The following is a 17,289-nucleotide window of genomic DNA, read 5'->3' as shown; positions in this document are numbered from 1 at the left end:
CTATTCATTGCTACAGTCCCTACACACCTTGAACACAGAGCTCTCGGTAGACGTTGACGTCACTGATGCCCGGACGTGAGGGCCGTGCCCGGAGCACCGAGAACAGGAACTGCATTTGCGGAACGAGATGATAGCGACTGCCCCTCCTTCTGCACTACGTCTGCGCAGACCCACAGTGGCGTGATGTCCCTTAACCATTTTTGTGCCAACAAGAATAATTGATGTGGTGACAGAATTTGCTCTCCATGGGGTCTCTGCAAACTTGCCTTATCTGCGAGCCTTTTTAGTGTTCCGCCAACTCCGTCACACGGTCCCTTGCCATGAGACGTGGCGAAAAAGTTCCACGCTGCACTGATTTCGAAGTCTTTGCTTGGAGGCACAAATTCAGAAAGAAGTTATTGGTTTCGTACTGCGAAGCAGCACCGTCAGTAACGTAGTGTACATTTTCAATCTTCTCCACAGTAGGGAGGAAGGCATGTAGGAACACCTTGATGTACGTGTAGATGGCAGGGGTATCGTTCGTCATGCGATGAGAAATTGTGGCGTACGACTTATGTAACTGGCTCCCGTCGATATCGGAGACATAGCATGCCACAATTGGGTGAATGGTCGCTCTGGTGTTTTCCCAATGGAATGACTGTGGGGCGTTCTGTGCGATGAAGCTATAGTTCTCTGCAAAATCTAGCACAATTGCTTCCGTTGGTGGCAGCTTACTCTTCAGCAATGACAAATATTGCTGAGCAATCAATTGAGCAATCCAAGGGATTGCTCCTTGGTGACGAAGTGGTCGAACCACTACGTCACCAGAGCACTAGCTGATCAATGTCTTTTGTCCGACAGAAGGCAACAGCTGCTCATGGAGGTCCATCCACACGGGAGTATCCCTCACGGTGACAGGGGTAGAGGCCATCGGAAGACTCATTATGTCGCGTCAATACGGCGGTGCATGAGCCCAGGTTTGTCGCTGTCGGTGGCCTCGGCTGAGACACGGTCAGCCCTTGCAGGCCGCCTCCGGCACCGGGAAAAAACGTTGCGCGCCTTATACGAAAAACGCCTCTGAGAATTTTTTTTTTATGGTTATTGGGACATTGGACTACTGTTTGAGCCGGTTTCGATGTCACAGCATGTTTGGAAATTTCAGAGCGGCTCAACAAAGTTACGGGTTTTTGCTTGAACACGCAACTTTTTTTTTTTTTTTCAACGCGTATTTGTTAAAGAAAAACCATGCGATATTCGAGCTTCAAACTTTTTCTGCGTATTACTTGGACAGGTCTGAACTTGTAAAAAACTAGTTGTTCGAAGTTTCATTAATAGTTAGTCCGGGAAAAAATCGCAAAGGCAGTGCATTTAGAGGATATTTCATCGAACGCTCGCATGCGAATGATCCGCGGAGGACAGGTTTGAACCGGTGCAGACCTAGTACCATGCTTTGTGAAGATAGTCCCGTTTGAATTTTTTACCAATGTGAAGCCGCACTCGCGCGCGCCCTGGTTTACTGCTTCGTGCTGGAGTTCAAAGCCCCCTAGCGGCCATTCAACGAGCTTCCGGTAAAAAAAATACTTTGTGTGGTTCATGTTCCCATCCATGGCAATATTATAATTTTTTTCTCGGAAATCCGCGATAGTCGAGCCACGCGACTGGGACGATTGAGCTGGAATGACTCAGGGTCCTTCTCGCTCACAACCGTGACTCACACTGGCCCAATCGCCGGAGCGAAAGTGAAAAGGCGAAAGAGATTTCCGACTCGTTACTCGCTACTGCTCGCTACTACGTCGTGCAGCTAGAAAGCATGAATCATCATCACTAATGAAATTCAAAAACAATATAGGGCTTTTGTTAATGATATTTTCGAAGTTTAAAACACTCACAGTACCTCAAGATCCAATTACAGAACAGAATCTGATGTCTAGCGTGGGCCGTGGCGTCCGCCGCCGTCGCGCCTTTTTTGGGGTCACTGCGGCGACTTTGCAAATAGCGTCTTGCTGGAGAAACGCGATGGAACGGTCATGTTATTGATTATCATGTTGTTGATTGAAGATTGTGATCCCAATGCAATGAATTGCGTTATACTGTTCGGAGCGTTCTACACTTCCCTGAATATGCCAGAATGTTATACTCGTTGTCGCAGAGTGCTCACATTCCTCAAAATGAGGTCGGAAATGTGAACACAATCAACTGGAATGACATCTCATGCAAATGTATTGCTATTAACTTCGAAGAAAACATGTTTGCATGCCCAGTTTGTAGTCCTTGTATATGGAACAGCTGATTGGAGCAACGATAATTTATGCGTTCATATCACAGTTTATTACCCATTGAGCGCTGCAATACCGCGGTGTCATCGCCTTTTTTTAATATATCAGGAGGTAAAACTTTTCTCCAATTCTATTACTTTCAACATGCGACTTGCATATTTGTACAATGTTTCGAATAAAATTGTGGGTTAGAAATGCTGAGTAAGGCTTTTCTATACCATGTGTATACGTTTAATCTTTACAATAACGATATCAATGTCTTATTCCACGTGTGTAAACACGTTTTTATATCCTTCATATACAATTCTTCTTTACGGTGTCTATCTCACTTCTGTATTCCGCTTACCTAAACACCTTTCTATACGGTTAGTGTGCATTTCTTTTATACCATCCCTATGTCAATTTTGTATACACCCTGCATAAAGATTTTTATAGGTCTATAGGTCTAATATAGGCCTAAAGTCTATAGGTCCTATATACTTGGTCTATAGGCCATTTTCATGAGGGCGAGCCTCGACGAGAGAGCGTTGGTGAGCTGGATGCGGCCAGCGGCCAAGCAATTTTATGAGGGAGAGGGGACGGGAGTCTAGCTTGTTGAGGGAGGCGAAGAGTACGGAGTGGGAAGGGTGGTAGTGTGGGCAATGGAGAAGAATGTGCTCGAGATCTTCAACAGCACCGCAGTGACTGCAGTGGGGAGAGTTAACTTGTCTCAAGCGGTAGCGCCAGTGTGCTGTGAAGGCCACGTCGAGGCGCATTCGATGAACTAATGCGGCGTCTTGACGAGAGATACGTGCTGGCATGCGGAAAGCGAGCGCTGGGTCAAACCTGCTCAGCATGGCGGGGTGTAGTATGCCGGCGGTCCGTTGGAGGGTAGCCAGAGGAGTCACAAGGCTTCGAAGTATGGACCGCCTCTCAGCAGTGCAATTCGCGTCCGTGTCCGAGACGAGAGAGCTGTTTCGGCGGCGCTGTCCGCCAATTCATTGCCTTCGGCACCGCAATGGGCGGGAACCCATCGGAGAGCGAGCCTACGTCCTGCTTCGTAGACAAGTTTGTAAGTGGTTAACACATCCATAACCAACGGTGCGAATGTGATACACGGCCACCTGCGCGACATACGAGTAAAAAGAAAAAGAAAAGAAAGCTCGAACATCACGGCCTCACTTATCGCGCGCATGTCCCCTGTCCTCTGCCGTGTTCCGCTGAGGTAATTCCTGGATCAAAAACTATTGCTCCTCGGAGCAACTTTTTTTGCCCCTGCTCCACCAATGGAACAGTTTTTGTCCCTTCCCGGGGCAAAACTTTGGCCCAGCTGTCAATGGAATGTGCAATATTGCTTCACTTCTAAGCGACGTGCATTATCGCGTAACCGGCACGCGAACGTTCCTAAGGGGAACAGTATTAAAGGAGCATGGAAGTGACCTTTAACATGACTCGAAATCCTGCTTCATTTGTGAAGCTGTCCACAAGGAGTCACCATACAAAATATTCCCGATCTGCGGCGTATTGTCACTGCGCAATCAAATTTACAAAAGACAGTCGAAGAACGGCGGTCGCGGGCGAGAGACACGAGCCCCGCGTGACGTAGAAGCTGCTCGGTGCCTTTTTTCTTTGTTTTCTCATCTCGGCTCGCGCTCCGCTTATACATGTTTCAGCTGTGCCGTTGGACGTCACTGGTCACGTGCCGTAGCCCGTGATACGTCAGGCCGTCTTCGGCTTCGCTTCGGGGCTCTTCGGATGTGGAGAGCGTTCTTTAAACGTGTGCGGAACAGAGCCTTGCGCGTGCCATCTAGGTTACCTGCGCTCATCTTTCTTTCGCAGCAGCTTATTTTATTTGTTGTAGAAGGCGTTGCAGCGAAAAACAAAAAATATTTTAGGTCACTTCCATGCTCCTTTAATGATATCCTCCCTGAGTGACGAATCACGAATGATTCGCAACGTTCTTACACTCTAAACCAGGTAACGCATATGTAACGGTTAGGAACCGTTTGGCCAAGAGGTACATTTCTTACAAAATGTACCTCTTAAATTTAAGAGGTACAGGCGCCCTCACATGCGGTACATGCAACGGATATCGCGCAGCGATTTAGGCCTACCCGTCGGGGTGGTTCCCCTCTTCTACGATATATATACATCCCCAGGAAGCTACGCTGTACGATAAATATCACAAACAAATACCTTTATTCGAAAATTACATCTATTTCAAGGGTGATGCCTGTCCATCGCGAGCGTGCATTGTCATGATGCACAAACGCCGAACACACGGGGCACAACGTACATGGATGAACCAAGGTATATCTAAACTGGTAGCGAAAACTAGCGAAAATACCAAATCAGACCCATCGGCAAGGCCACCAGCATGAGGCGCGAGCGATCCTGGGTGTTGACAGTAGAAGTACGTTTGTAAACAGAAAAACTTTACAACATGGGCCTGGCTTGTGTGTGTACTAATAGGTTATTCTTAATTTCAATGTAGAAAAAGCTTTCTGTTGCCCCGCTCGTGCACATATACGAGATCATCTACCACTCCAGTACATTTCCGTATCCCGCTCCTTTGCGCATGTGACACAGTTGGGGGGTGTTTATCCGTGTGTCTCTGTATCCGTACCGTGTGTCCGTGCATTGTAATACGAAGTTCGTACACTCTTTGGGTTAAACAGGAAGCGACCTTCATATCTCCGTGCTGTAGACCAAGATTAACAGCTGTGAACAGATGAATGGAACAATGCATCTCCTGTTGCTGGGCCCGCGAAAAAAAGATTTCGTCATGGGACGAGCGGCCATGATGGTGTGAGTGTTAGCAGGAACCAACTGTGCACCAACGATGTTGTGTTTTGTTGCAATGGACCTATAACGGCCACTCATTGAATAAATGTCTAATCACTAGATGTACGTATAGCTCTAGGTGAGAAATTGGCCTTATGTGAGCCTTTCTAATTTATTTGTGGTCATCACGACGCCTTTCTGTTTGGAGTTGTCAAAATCTGTGATAACTGTATGTATTTGGAATTGATATGATTCATTAAATATGATATGCTTTATTTTTCTGTGTTCTCGTCTGGTATTGTTGACTGGGCGCGGAAAAGGGAATACAAGACAAGCGAAGTGGGCCAGTATAAACGTGGCTAATTATGCACTACTTATTATTCATACTAGTGACATCGTCTCTGACGTCATTTATTTACAATCGTAGTAGTCCGCGCAACGGATGGATGGCGCTGACCGTCTCTATCATGGCGTCATTCTGAAGACACAGGGGCCTATGGGAGTTGCGCTACCTGTTTAAATATACCTTGGATGAACGTTGGCCACTGCATCTCTCCTTCACTATTGCAGCTGCTCCGTGGTCACGCTTCTTTATCTCTTCCACACCATTGGATTGCTGTTCTTCCCCAACTTCCGTTTCTTCGGCAGAACGTAACACCAACCACAGGATGATGATTGACTCACCCATTTACGACATCGCCTGGACGTAACCTAGGAGGAAATACAATGTAAAAAAAAATCCAGCAGCCGAAATAACTTGCCTGAAAAACATGCCTACTTGCTTGTGTAATTCAGGTATAAAGTGCAATCTAGGCTTCTCTAATTCACGCATCAACGTTCTTGCATGAAGCGCAAAGTTCCTTGTCTCCGTCCCTGAGTCGTTGTGTCCGGCCTGCCGGTGATCAGGACCACTGGGAATCAGAGCGAAGATGAACGAAAATGCGTCGTGCGGACGAATAATTACTTCATAGATATAATACACACCTTAAATGACTTCAACCTTGAAAGCGTCGAACGAGTTTCTTCAAAGCCCGAGCAGACTCGTCCTCGCTCCCCGACGTTTCAAAACAAACTGATTTGCCAGCGGTTGCAAGAAACGCATTCTTCCCAAACGTGCTATCCCTCACGGTCACGGGTTCTAGTTATTGCACTTCTTTGACAGAATGATAGTGCTCATCCATTACGGCACTACTGCATAAGATAATTTATTGACTGGCATTCGGAATCACGCGAAATATTTTTGCAGCTCATGGAGATCGTGAGAAGGCGTTCGTACTCATGCGCCGGAAACACGTGGTACACATGTGGTACAGCTGCTATAGGCCGCGCTTAAAAGGTACCTAGCGGGTACCCCTATGGAAAAACGTCTTGAGGTTACCCCAGAAATCCTGAGGTTACCTCAGGATATCTTGAGGTTGTCTGAGGTTACCTCAGAACTGTCTGTGGTTCTTCTGAGGTTACCTCAAGAAATCCTGAGGCTCTACCTCAGGACCTCGGACCCGGCTGTGGTTCTTCTAAGGTTACCTCAAGAAATTCTGACGTTCTGGCTCAGGACCTCAGACATCGCTTTCGCTCTTTTGAGGTAACCTCAAGAAATTCTGAGGTTCTACCTCAGAACCCCAGACTTTGCTGTGGTTCTTTTAAGGTTCCGCCTCAAGACCTCAGACCAGGCCGTAGCTGTCCTGCGGTTACCTCTGCGAATCTTGAGATTCAACATAGGGCCTCACACCTTGGTACACCTTACAGCCTTGGGAATTTCTCAGGGGCCTTTTCGTTGGAGAGGTTCGCAAGGTGTTTTGGAGTAGAACTTAATTTGATGACTTGTAATTTAATTATGTTACCTTCATTAAATTGGCAACGTGAATTAAGCCTACACCAAAGCGTAACGCCAAAACGCGAAATTTCATAAGTGTCGTCCACATAAACCATCAGGAAGGCATAAAGTCAATTATATTCGATTATAAATTAAAGCTTTGCTAGCACAAAGCGCCCACAAGGAACGTTACACAAAATCACAATGAAAGAATTGCTAAAGAGCAAGCGAGCGAGGGTGCTGCTCATCAGACTGTTTGTCCCTCTGGTTTCAGAAGCACTTATGGGTACTTTTTCTTGTTGAAAACGTATATGCATATTCTTGGTATGCATAGAGCTACTAAACTTATTTGGAGACTCTAGATATGCCTGTGGTCGCAACTGTCTGCGTTTTGAGTATGACAATTTACCATAATGAACTTTTATATTTTTTTTTTCACTGCGTGGAGCAAATTACTTTCGTCGATGCATACATGCTCATTCAATTTGGTAATCGCTATTCGGTATTTCGTGTATTATTTTGTATTACCTCTGTGGTTATCGTAACTCAGCTGAATTTTATGTCTATGTGCATACCTCCAGTGCTTCACGAGCAGAACAGAGGAAGGCGAAGAAACCAGAAAGAAAATGAAGAGAGTCGCGACACTGAACGACAAATTAAAATGTCTGAAAAATATGTAGAACCTGATGACCTCAATACCAATAAAAAGTCTTTGAACACGAAGTCGTGCTACGGGCGCTCTGTGTTGTCGAATGCTTTCAGGTCCAATCTGTGGAAACCTCAGGCCCTGAAGTAACCGCAGAGACTCAAACTCTGAGGTAACCCCAGGACCTCAAGCTCTGAGGTAACCTCAGAACCCCAAGCTGTGAGGTAACCTCTGAACCTCAAGCTCTGAGGCAACCTCAAGACCTCAGATGTCCCATAATACCTCAAGACCTCATACTCTGAGGTAACCTCAGGAATTATTTTCAATAGGGACGGATGGGTCTCGGAGCCCTTGTACCGCTTGAAATTCGCATTGGTCGCGAACTGTACCTGCTGGTTGAGGACTGTACCTGATGCGTACCGCTTGGCCCTGGTGCGGGTCTTCTTTCATGCGGTACATATCGGGTGCCGGATATAGAGTGTACAGCTGGGGGATATGACTGAGGGAAGGCGGATGATCGTATTTTACGCGGAAAAGGACTTGGACGCCCATGTAAATGCAGAGTTCGTTCTGGGTGACGGTAACTTTAAGTATAACCCGACCGAATTTCATAACCCTGGACAGTTATACATCATGCATGCGACAGTAAAGGGTCAGTCGCATCCAGTAGCGTATGCACTGATGCAGGCGAGCGATGTCCGTGCATACAAAACTGTCTTTGCTACCCTCACTCTGTGCATTAAAACGCATTAACCATGCATTAAAAGTGACGCTGGCATCTAAGCTCACATACAGCCACCTTCACCCCACCGTCTTTCAACGCATGTGAGTCAAGCTTGCCACACAAGTGCTGAGTGACAGAGTATCTGCAGGTATCTCTGCCTTTATTTGCATGGGACTAATGTCCACTGAAGCTGCTTCAACATCAGACTTCCTCCTCGAGATGAATGTTTTGTTTGGCACCTTGAACAGCTCTTCAACAGTACAGGGTGGCGACAAAAGAATGCGATATGCACTATCAGCAGCCTCTGGTCACAAGGAGATCCTGGAGGAAGCTGCAGGGCGTACCGCTGGGTGGAAGTTTGATTTTGATAGGTAGTCCCCAACAGTAAATGAATGGCAGGTCGCTATCGCTGCTGTATATTGGGCATGTGGGACAAATGCATTTCAGTTTGTTGCAGGGCTTAAGCGTGCCCTGCTTGACAGGCTCCTCAAGCTCCCTAGCAGGAGGAACTGCGAGACAGATAATACAACCCTTTTGAACGAACTGAGACTCCTTCCTGTGCATTCCGTAACCGCAAAAGAGGTTCCGGTAGTCCCTTCTGTATTTTCCAGCTCTCACTGAGAGGGAGCCACTGGTACTGAGAGAGTGGTGCAGCATCGGGAAGAGCCTACAGACCTCACTGAGATGATGAGAATGAACAATATGAATTTGCCCGGGGAGCCTGGTTCAGTCCTTTCTGACTGCAATGAAGAATCAAAATTGCCCAAATCTGCTAAAGGCTGCAGAAGCAGAACTTGGTCCCAGCACTATGTTCCCCAAGAGAAGGGAGAAGGACGCAACAGTCCCAAAGAAGTGCATGGCTCTGACGTGTCATTCTTTTAAAGACATGTACACATCTTGAAATACAGTTTCAATGTTATGTTCAAAATGTCATTGATAGACGCAGTGTAAGGGCGCTGTTGGTCAGTGATCTGGGGGAGACTGTGCAGCAGCCTTACTATAGCCTCCATTATACCTCAAGGATTATGACAATGCTTGCTAATACAAGAATGGAACTTTACCTAAGGACACAAAACAGAAAGGTTGCCGAACAGTGCACACAGTCCCGAAAGCGAAAAAAGCTTTAGAACATGTGAGAACATTCACTAGGCATCTGTAACACCAACAACGTAAAAGCCTCCAGAAGCAGGCAACCTGACACTACCATGTTGGCAGTTGTCAGGGTGTCTACCAAATTGCAGCCTTCGAATTCCCTGACCTTTCCTGGTGTTCGCTGACTATTTCGAGCAAATGCCCTGGCCAATACGAAAGGGAACCTGCTGCCTCCTGCTACGTTTTAATACAAGTCACTCATAAATAGAGCCCGCATTCCTAGGCAAATGCCTGTTCTTTTCGCGTGGTTCTAATAGTGCATTTTCGATACAGGAGCACCATTAGGGCGCTGGGGAACCTTCTGTGTATTTGATAGTGCCTATCAATGCCTATTCTGGCGTTAGTGCCTATTTTGGCGTAGATGCCTAAAACACCGATTAAATATCGAAAAATGCCTAGAATGGCCCTAAAGCGGTGGCGAAACACCGTTGTCCATGCGATATTGGCATGGTTCACGTCGCTCGTTCTTTTGAAACCATCGATCGTTTGACAGAAGCGAGTATCTCAAAGGTACTGGAATGTAAGCTGAGAATTGAAAATCGATTACTCGGTACAGAGCTTTTCCTTCCTCTCCATTCCAGCATTGTGCTGTCTGGTGAGTCGTTATTTAAAAAATATAGGCATGTTTCGTAACGGTTTTATCGCAATCTAGAAGACGCAGCGCTGTTGTCTGCTTGCATCTTGAAGATGCAAGTGTGCGTCTTGCTTGCATCTTGCCCCGAAGCTTTCTTGATTTTTTTTGTACAAAGAATTTGACACGCGGTAAAATGATCAAGGAACGAATAACCGAGAGACACGGGACATGAAGACAAGCACAAGTGTTCTGAGACACAGTAATGATTTGGTAACACCGAGCCTCCTAAATACCTAACAACTCCCGGAGAGGAGGGAGAGGGATAAAGGGTGGCCTATTTACACAGTTCCCGCGCTGCGTTATCGTCGCCATCTCTTTCAAAAGTCTATTCGATGCTATTCGATCTATCTATGCTAAAAGTCTATTCGATGCTATTGATTTCAATGCTAGTCGATCTTTCTGTAACTTTCAGTGGGTAGATAACACCATATACGTTCGCCGGTATGTTGACGACATTATTGTTTTGTATAATCGTCCATCCTTGTCACATTTCACGGATGCCGATGCTATTATGTCTCTCGCGCCAGAGTTAAAATTTTCTGTCGAGTACCCTTCCTGCAATAAGTTGAGTGTCAAGTTAAGTATCTTGACCTTACATTTGTGTCTCATTCTGGTCTATGCTGGCAGTATGGTAACGATGCTAACAAACCCATCCTCCCATGTTCTAGTTCACATTCTAAGTTGGTTAAGTTTGGGATAATTTCAAGTCTTCTAAATGCTGCTTCGTCAATAAGTTGTCTTCATTGTGTTTCGTCAAGTATCTCACGACAGATCAACAGACTTGTTCAAGCAGGTTATGACATGCAGTTGATTGCCTCCAGGGCTCTTATTCTTCTACGCAAGCTTCATGTTCGGCTAGACACCAGCCATGAGAATGCCAATTCATCTTCCGACAAATTAGTTGTCATACCGTATTATCATTCTGTCTCCCATAACATTTTATCTGTTGCGAGGGATTTTGGGTTGAAAGTGGTTTTTTTCTAACGCTTTCAGGTTGAGTTGATTGACTCCATTCAATGTCGTGCCAAAAGCTTGCAATGTAAAGCATAAGTCTGCGATTGTACCATGCACATGTGCTGTTGTTTATTCTATTCCTTTAAGTTGTGGTCTTTGTTATGTGGGGCAGGCTGGACGTTGTTTAAATGACCGCCTTCGAGAACACCAGTTGAACTTAAAAAAGAGCCATATCTCTAGCGAGCTAGTTGAACATCTGAAGCAGTGTGTGAAGGCGGGGTAGTTGGTGTACATTCATCGTGATAAAGCAGCACAAAGACGCGGACAAAGAAGGAAGACAGGACGACAGCTGTCGTCCTGTCTTCCTTCTTTGTCCGCGTCTTTGTGCTGCTTTATCACGATAGTTGAACATCTTTGGCAATGCAGAAACTGTGAGCCCATATTAAACGAAACCGTGGTTGTGTCTAGGGAAAGAGATAAGTGGAAAAGACTTTTGGGGGGGGGGAAGAGACTGTGGCGATAACGCAGCGCGGGAACTGTGTAAATAGGCCATCCTTTATCCCTCTCCCTCCCCTCCGGAAGTTGTTAGGTATTTAGGAGGCTCGGTGTTATTAAATCATTACTGTGTCTGAGAACTCTTGTGCTTGTCTTCGTGTCCCGTGTCTCTCGGTTATTCGTTCCTTCATCATCATGCACGAATTAGTCTGCGCCCTATCTCTTTTACACAGTAAATTGCTGACGAGGGGGGTGACATGCGAAGGTAGGTAAAAGTCCAGTACAATCCCTACAGTTTGGCAACCTTAGCAAGCTGCCCTCCTCGCGGGCAGTCAGGGCCATAGGTACACGAGCGAAAGTGACGCCGCGTCCGGTGTGGATAAATTTGATCCCCCAAATTTGCTACTATTGCGAGCCTTGTGGTAATGCTGAAAACGAAATCCAGAAGGCTAAGCATAAAAAGTTCGAGGACTAATAATTTTTAGCGTTGCACTAAAGCCACCGATGCTCGAAGCCCATCTCGCATATCGCCAGTATGCTGCCAGCGACAAGACCTTCTGAGAAGTGTCGTGGAACCAGTGGCAATGGCTAGAAGCCTTGTGACCATAGCAGGATAAATACGTTTTTTTTTTTTTTCATTTCCTGAAGGAAAAAAACAAAAACAAAAATAACACAACTGGTTAATTTCACTGAGTTTCGAACAAGCGTGGAATCTTTGGGTCTGCGATTCGATTGAAAAAAATACATTCGGTAGGCTATAGTGAATGATGGAAAATTACCCAATTTGGACATTCGGGGGCAAAGCGATTCGCGAGGGAGAGGTGGCGAAATTATTGGTGCCGTTTTTAGACAAGCCGTCGCAGGCGATTTCGCAGATTTCCCTGTAGTCAACGGAGCATCACAGAACACTATAACTTTTACTATGCAAGATGCGCACGCTGGGTAACCACCGGGCTAGTTGGTTTCACTATAGCAGCGGCAGTTCTTAGAAAAAAAAATGTAAGTCTCAACAGATCGCGAAACTGGCTCGTTTTCGAACCCCACTCCTACATGACCGGTTCATCACTGAAACACGAGATCAACACAGGTGCCTTCGCCATTCAAAGCTCTTCACAGTGGTGTCAGTTTAGTTTCTTTTGTGCGCGCAGAAGTAAGTGTTTTTCACCCATTTTCGGAAAGGTGTATCTCGAAATTAGGGTACTTTGAACGCTTATGGCGCGACCGCGCCTCCAAAATTATGGAACCAGCTTCTGATATATTGCAGGACAATGTTTGAACAGTACCTGAAATAAAAATTGGCTTTCTTTCTTGAGCGCAGCCGACCCATCGATTTTTCATGCGAACGCCGGTGCACGCGCTCAAGCTATCCCGTCGTCTGCTCCTTCTGCAGCGTCATAGCGCGTTGTCTCTCAAACGTGCATCATGCCTTCAAATTTAAAATAGAAAAGGTAACAACACTTATGGGGGAGTGCGTGGCACGTTTAGTTACATGTGACACGTATTTGTAGACTCTATTTAGAGCAACAGCGCGTTCTCTTTCTCCCACACATAACAGGAGCGAAGCCTCGGTATTGGCCAAACATCCTTCCACTCTTCCAGTTTCCGCGCCCTGGAGTCGCAAAAGTCATTACGGGAAGATGTAGGTGTGTTACGTTTCGCACCTTTTTCGACACAGCATCAGTGAAGTTTGCAGAGTTTAGGATCACGTCCGTTGCATATGTTTTGCAGTGGTGGATATATATTGTTGCGGCATGTTTAACAACACCGCCGACACCATCGCAGGCGTTTTTGCCATGACGGGGGGCCGAGAAAATCCACTCTTTTGTTGTTGTGCTGCGTCCCATCTCGACATGCTGAAAACTGCTTTGAAAATGGGAGCTCGCTCCATCCGACACATACACTGCAGTGCCATACAGGGGGCCGTTTTCTTCAATGTACTCTTCTATCTTCGCTAGCGATAGCATTGTTGCCCTGAAACGTGACAGTCAGTCCCGTAATTTTAAAACTGAAATCGACAGTTACACGGCAACCGCATGGAGCACTTTTGCCAAGTGAATGGCAGCAGAACTTGAAAGGAACGGTGACCTACTAAGCGAACAATAGACGACGGACCGATGAGCCGGTTTCTGCCAAGGATAGATATTTAGTCTGAGGAGAGGAAGTGACACCACCCGACGGAACCCGACGGAACCGTGTGCGCCAATGAAAACACGCTTCACAGGAAATGCCACAAGCACGTGACAAAGTCACCTGTGACCGTGCCTGTGACTGCTTTTTTTTTTTCTTCCTTTGGGCATTGCCCTCTTCGCCCTGCCTCCTAGAAGGACAGGCACACCACTCGTGTGAACTTCAAGGAAGCCACCCCTTTGGAACATCAAACTTGGTCAGTATAAGAACATCAACTGAAAATATATCGTTTGACAGGAGGTGGCAAGGTGCGTGCAAGGCGAAGGTGACTAACTGAAACATCAAAATATTATTTGTGGCACATGGCAAATCGGAAATGTGTGAGGAGATAACGGTAACAAAAATGCAGTATGATATTTCTTTAGTGAGCATTGCTAGAAACACTCATAACCCAACATTCTCTTCGTATCTCAAAATTTTTTGTAAACACCTGATTTCTAGATGTTATTAGTACCGCACTCTTTCAAGAAGCGCTAAAATATCATTTGTGTTACTAAACAATGCGTACAGCAGTTTACTACAATAAGCATTGCAACATCGCGTGCAACAAGCGGTGGTAAACGCGAGGCCGACGCTTCACCATGACAACCTCAACGTGAACATTCTGCTCCATCCAGTTGCGTAGCTCCGATACCGTTCCGTTCACGCTGAGCTGGCGCTCCGTTGACCCGATTCAGTTGGCAAAAGTTGCTCCATGCCCCCCGGTTGCCGCCTTAAGGTCTTCTTCAGCAAACAAGACGGACAATATACAATACAGAACATACCCTCGGCGGGACTCAAACCCGCAACCCCCGGTTTAGGAGCCCGATGCCCTATTCATTGGGCCCCTCGTATTTATTGAACAAATGACATCAAAATGAAGTCGAAAACATATGCTTGAAAGAATAAACTCTGCCTTGGAGCTACACAGCGAGAGAATCGCTCAAGTCAGCTAGGTACGACCCACAAGGGCGCGTGTGCACAGTAGTGTATTGCATTGATGCGCTGTAATGTGACATATCAGTCCCGTAATTTTAGAACTCAAATCGACAGTTGAGGTCTTCTTCAGCAAAGGAAGGCGGACAATATACAATACGGAACATACCCTCGGCGGGACTCGAACCCGCAACCCCTGGTATAGGAGACCCATGCCCTATCCATTCGGCGACGATAGCTTTTGCATCCCCTCCTATTTATTGAACAAATGACATCAAAATAAAGTTAAAAACAAATGCTAGAAAGAATAAACTCCGCCTTGGAGCTACACAGCGAGAGAATCGCTCAAGTCAGCTAGGCACGACCCACAAGGGCGCGTGTGCACAGTGTATTGCATTGATACGCTGTAATGTGACATATCAGTCTCGTAATTTTAAAACTCAAATGGACAGTTAAGGTCTTCAGGAAACGAAGACGGACAATATGCAATACGGAACATACCCTCGGCGGGACTCGAACCCGCAACCCCCGGTTTAGGAGACCGATGCCCTATCCATTGGGCCACGAGGGCTATTTGTCCCCCTCCTATTTATTGAACAAATGACATCAAAATAAAGTTAAAAACAAATGCTAGAAAGAATAAACTCCGCCTTGGAGCTACACAGCGAGAGAATCGCTCAAGTCAGCTAGGCACGACCCACAAGGGCGCGTGTGCACAGTGTATTGCATTGATACGCTGTAATGTGACATATCAGTCTCGTAATTTTAAAACTCAAATGGACAGTTAAGGTCTTCAGGAAACGAAGACGGACAATATGCAATACGGAACGTACCCTCGGCGGGACTCGAACCCGCAACCCCCGGTTTAGGAGACCGATGCCCTATCCATTGGGCCACGAGGGCTATTTGTCCCCCTACTATTTATTAAACAAATGACATCAAAATGAAGTTAAAAACAACTACTTGGAAGAATAAACTCCGCCTTGGAGCTACACAGCGAGATAATCGCTCAAGTCAGCTAGGCACGACCCACAAGGGCGCGTGTGCACAGTGTATTGCATTGATACGCTGTAATGTGACATATCAGTCTCGTAATTTTAAAACTCAAATGGACACTTAAGGTCTTCAGGAAACGAAGACGGACAATATGCAATACGGAACATGCCCTCGGCGGGACTCGAACCCGCAACCCCCGGTTCAGGAGACTGATGCCCTATCCATTGGGCCACTAGGGCTGTGTATCCCCCTACTATTTATTGAACAATTGAACAAATGGCATCAAAATGAAGTTAAAAACAAATACTTGGAAGAATAAACTCCGCCTTGGAGCTACACAGCGAGATAATCGCTCAAGTCAGCTAGGCACGACCCACAAGGGCGCGTGTGCACAGTGTATTGCATTGATACGCTGTAATGTGACATATCAGTCTCGTAATTTTAAAACTCAAATGGACAGTTAAGGTCTTCGGGAAACGAAGACGGACAATATACAATACGGAACATACCCTCGGCGAGTCACTCGAACCCGCAACCCCCGGTTTAGGAGACCGATGCCCTATCCATTGGGCCACGAGGGCTATTTGTCCTCCTACTATTTATTGAACAAATGACATCAAAATGAAGTGAAAAACAAATACTTGGAAGAATAAACTCCGCCTTGGAGCTACACAGCGAGATAATCGCTCAAGTCAGCTAGGCACGACGCACAAGGGCGCGTGTGCACAGTGTATTGCATTGATACGCTGTAATGTGACATATCAGTCTCGTAATTTTAAAACTCAAATAGACAGTTAAGGTCTTCAGGAAACGAAGACGGACAATATGGAACATACCCTCGGCGGGACTCGAACCCGCAACCCCCGGTTTAGGAGACCGAAGCCCTATCCATTGGGCCACGAGGGCTATTTGTCCCCCTACTATTTATTGAACAAATGACATCAAAATGAAGTGAAAAACAAATACTTGGAAGAATAAACTCCGCCTTGGAGCTACACAGCGAGATAATCGCTCAAGTCAGCTAGGCACGACCCACAAGGGCGCGTGTGCACAGTGTATTGCATTGATACGCTGTAATGTGACATATCAGTCTCGTAATTTTAAAACTCAAATGGACAGTTAAGGTCTTCAGGAAACGAAGACGGACAATATGCAATACGGAACATACCCTCGGCGGGACTCGAACCCGCAACCCCCGGTTTAGGAGACCGATGCCCTATCCATTGGGCCACTAGGGCTATTTATCCCCCTACTATTTATTGAACAAATGACATCAAAATGAAGTTAAAAACAAATACTTGGAAGAATAAACTCCGCCTTGGAGCTACACAGCGAGATAATCGCTCAAGTCAGCTAGGCACGACCCACAAGGGCGCGTGTGCACAGTGTATTGCATTGATACGCTGTAATGTGACATATCAGTCTCGTAATTTTAAAACTCAAATGGACAGTTAAGGTCTTCAGGAAACGAAGACGGACAATATGCAATACGGAACATACCCTCGGCGGGACTCGAACCCGCAACCCCCGGTTTAGGAGACCGATGCCCTATCCATTGGGCCACTAGGGCTATTTATCCCCCTACTCTTTATTGAACAAATGACATCAAAATGAAGTTAAAAACAAATACTTGGAAGAATAAACTCCGCCTTGGAGCTACACAGCGAGATAATCGCTCAAGTCAGCTAGGCACGACCCACAAGGGCGCGTGTGCACAGTGTATTGCATTGATACGCTGTAATGTGACATATCAGT

At 46.2% G+C, this 17,289-nt stretch overlaps 7 non-coding genes across 7 annotated transcripts; all 7 read right to left on the bottom strand.

Annotated features, from left to right (window-relative positions):
* Positions 1-15,036: 15,036 nt before the first annotated feature.
* On the bottom strand, positions 15,037-15,109 carry Trnar-ccu (transfer RNA arginine (anticodon CCU)). Its single transcript has one exon. It is a non-coding gene; the product is annotated as a tRNA-Arg (tRNA).
* A 259-nt stretch (positions 15,110-15,368) lies between these two features.
* Trnar-ccu (transfer RNA arginine (anticodon CCU)) lies at positions 15,369-15,441 on the bottom strand. The gene has a single exon. It is a non-coding gene; the product is annotated as a tRNA-Arg (tRNA).
* A 259-nt stretch (positions 15,442-15,700) lies between these two features.
* Trnar-ccu (transfer RNA arginine (anticodon CCU)) lies at positions 15,701-15,773 on the bottom strand. The gene has a single exon. It is a non-coding gene; the product is annotated as a tRNA-Arg (tRNA).
* A 267-nt stretch (positions 15,774-16,040) lies between these two features.
* On the bottom strand, positions 16,041-16,115 carry Trnar-ccu (transfer RNA arginine (anticodon CCU)). The gene has a single exon. It is a non-coding gene; the product is annotated as a tRNA-Arg (tRNA).
* Positions 16,116-16,367: 252 nt separating this feature from the next.
* On the bottom strand, positions 16,368-16,440 carry Trnar-ccu (transfer RNA arginine (anticodon CCU)). The gene has a single exon. It is a non-coding gene; the product is annotated as a tRNA-Arg (tRNA).
* A 259-nt stretch (positions 16,441-16,699) lies between these two features.
* On the bottom strand, positions 16,700-16,772 carry Trnar-ccu (transfer RNA arginine (anticodon CCU)). The gene has a single exon. It is a non-coding gene; the product is annotated as a tRNA-Arg (tRNA).
* Positions 16,773-17,031: 259 nt separating this feature from the next.
* Positions 17,032-17,104, bottom strand: Trnar-ccu (transfer RNA arginine (anticodon CCU)). Its single transcript has one exon. It is a non-coding gene; the product is annotated as a tRNA-Arg (tRNA).
* Between the last annotated feature and the right edge of the window lie 185 nt (positions 17,105-17,289).

This window comes from Ornithodoros turicata, chromosome 2 (assembly GCF_037126465.1).
Source record: "Ornithodoros turicata isolate Travis chromosome 2, ASM3712646v1, whole genome shotgun sequence".
NCBI classification, from domain to species: Eukaryota; Metazoa; Arthropoda; class Arachnida; order Ixodida; family Argasidae; genus Ornithodoros; species Ornithodoros turicata.
This window is presented reverse-complemented; position numbering and strand designations above follow the sequence as displayed.